Raw genomic sequence first — 3285 nt, forward strand, 5'->3', positions numbered from 1 at the left:
TAAAATTAAACCCTAGGCCAGCCCTGCACAAATAAATAGATGTGTCTTAAGCTCACGGCGGAAGGTTCGAAGGTCTGGACGTAGACGTAATCCTGGGGGTAGCTTGTTCCAGAGGATGGGGGCCCCCACAGAGAAGGCCCTTCCCCTGGGTGTCGCCAGTCGGCACTGTCTGGCGGACGGCACCCTAAGGAGTCCCTCCCTGTGAGAGCGTACGGGTCGGTGGGAGGTAGTCGGTGGCAGCAGGCGGTCCCATAAATAACCCGGCCCTATGCCATGGAGCGCTTTGAAGATGGTAACCAAAACCTTGAAGCGCACCCGAAAGGCCACAGGTAGCCAGTGCAGTCTGCGCAGGAGAGGTGTCACATGGGAGCCACGAGGGGCTCCCTCTATCACCCGCGCAGCTGCGTTCTGAATCAACTGAAGCCTCCGGATGCTCCTCAAGGGGAGCCCCATGTAGAGAGCATTGCAGTAATCCAAGCGAGATGTGACGAGCGCATGAGTGACTGTGCATAGGGCCGGTCTAGAAAGGGGCGCAACTGGCGAACCAAGCGAACCTGGTAAAAAGCTCTCCTGGAGACGGCCGTCAAATGATCTTCAAAAGACAGCCGTCCATCCAGGAAGACGCCCAAGTTGCGGACCCTTTCCATCGGGGCCAATAACTCGCCCCCAACAGTCAGCCGCGGCTGCAACTGACTGTACCGGGGTACCGGCATCCACAGCCACTCCGTCTTGGAGAGATTGAGTTTGAGCCTGTTTCTCCCCATCCAGACCCGTACGGCTTCCAGGAACCGGGACAGCACTTCGATAGCTTCATTGGGGTGGCCCGGGGTGGAAAACTACAGCTGAGTATCATCAGCGTACAGATGGTATCTCACCCCAAAGCCACTGATGATCTCACCCAGCGGCTTCATATAGATGTTGAACAGAAGGGGCGAGAGAATCGACCCCTGCGGCACCCCACAAGTGAGGTACCTCGGGGATGACCTCTGCCCCCCCGTCAACACCGTCTGCAACCGATCGGAGAGATAGGAGGAGAACCACCAATAAACGGTGCCTCCCACTCCCAATCCCTCCAACCGGTGCAGCAGGATACCATGGTCGATGGTATCAAAAGCCGCTGAGAGGTCTAATAGGACCAGGGCAGAGGAAAAACCTCTATCCCTGGCCCTCCAGAGATCATCAACCAACGCGACCAAAGCTGTCTCCGTGCTATAACCGGGCCGAAATCCGGACTGGAACGGGTCCAGATAGACAGTTTCATCCAGGTACCGGGGTAATTGACATGCCACCACACTCTCTACAACCTTCGCCATAAAGCGAAGGTTGGAGACTGGATGATTATTTCCTAAAACAGCCGGATCCAGGGAAGGCTTCTTGAGGAGGGGTCTCACCACCGCCTCTTTCTTTTTTTATTGAAAGAGTTTTAAAAAAACAAAAACATTTTTCCCCCTCTTTTCCCCCTCCCCCCCAAAAAAAACAAAACACCCCCCTCCCTCCCCCACCCCCCGGCTTCCCGGGTCAATCACAAGGTAAAGTCCAATCCAAATAACCACATCCAAAGCTTTTCGTCTCCCAGCCCCCTCCCCATTACATAAAATAACTTTCTAATTATTCAAAGGCAATCTGATATTTCTTAATCTGATATCTGTTTTGTAGATAATCAATCCATTTTTTCCATTCAATTAAATATCTTTCCTGCGTATTGTCTTTTAAAAACGCTGAGATTTTAGCCATCTCAGCCAAATTAATAACTTTCAATATCCATTCTTCTATTGTAGGTATCTCTTCTTTCTTCCAGTATTGTCCAATCAACAGTCTTGCTGCTGTTATTAAGTTCAAAATCAATTTAGTCTCAATCCCTGTACAATCCATTATAATTCCCAAAAGGAAAAATTGTGGCAGGAACTTTATCTTCTTCTTCAGTACATTTTGAATAATCCACCAAATTCTTATCCAAAAGACCTTAATTTTCTTGCAAGTCCACCAAATATGAAAATATGTAGCATCATCACAATCACACCTCCAACATTTCGCTTGGATATTAGGATACATACATGATAATTTTTTGGGATCTAAATGCCATCTATAAAACATCTTATAAAAATTTTCCTTAAATTCTGTGCTTGTGTAAACTTAACATTTCTAACCCAGATTTTCTCCCATGTTTCCAACATTATTGGTTCCTGAATATTCTGTGCCCATTTTATCATACAATCCTTTACCAAATCCTTTTCCGAATCTATTTCAAGCAACACATTATACAATCTCTTTATATGCTCCTGGGTCTGATTTCTAATTTGCTTTATTAAATTTTCCTCCTTTGCATTATACCAATTTTTGATCTTCTTTCCATCTAGCACTTATTTGCCCATATTGAAACCAAGTATAATTCCTCCTTCTTCATTTTAATACCTGTAATGATTTTAATTGCAATCTACCTCCTTCAGCATACAAAAGTTCTTTATATGTAATCATTTCCTGTTTCTGTTCTATATTTATATTCTCTATTGCATGTCTAGGGCTCGCCCATATAGGAATCTTGTAATCTAATTTATAGGAATATTTATTCCAGACCCGCAAAAGAGCACTTCTCAACACATGATTCTTAAAAGCCCTATCCACTTTTTTCCATAAAATAAGTACGCATGCCATCCATATAACAAGTCATAACCTTCTATATTCAAAATTCTTTCCTCTGTTAAGTTAAACCAGTCACTTATTACTGAAAGGGTTACTGCTTCATAATATAGTTTAAAGTTAGGCATTCTTAAACCACCTCTTTCCCGTGAATCCTGTATTATTTTCATTTTAACCCTCGCCTTTTTACCCTGCCATATAAATTTATTAATCCCACTCTGCCAATCTTCCAAATTTTTATCCTTTTTAATTATAGGTATCATCTGGAACAGAAACAAAAATCTAGGTAACACATTCATTTTAATAGCCGCAATCCTTCCCAATAGGGATAACTGCAATTTCTTCCAGCCACTCATATCATTCTGAACTTTTTGCCATAGCAAGTCATAATTATTCTTATAAAGTTTCTTGTTCGATGAGCTAATATAGACCCCTAAATATTTAACCTTTTTTACTACCTCAAATCCTGTCATTTCCTCTAGTTTTTGTTTCTGTTGTATAGACATATTTTTAATTATCACTTTTGTTTTATTCTGATTTATTTTAAATCCTGATACCTTTCCATATTTATCAATTACTTCCAACAAAAATCTACTTGAATTTATAGGATTCGTTAACGTAACCACTACATCATCTGCAAAAGCTCTA

The sequence above is a fragment of the Ahaetulla prasina genome, chromosome 5 (assembly GCF_028640845.1).
Source record: "Ahaetulla prasina isolate Xishuangbanna chromosome 5, ASM2864084v1, whole genome shotgun sequence".
NCBI lineage: Eukaryota > Metazoa > Chordata > Lepidosauria > Squamata > Colubridae > Ahaetulla > Ahaetulla prasina.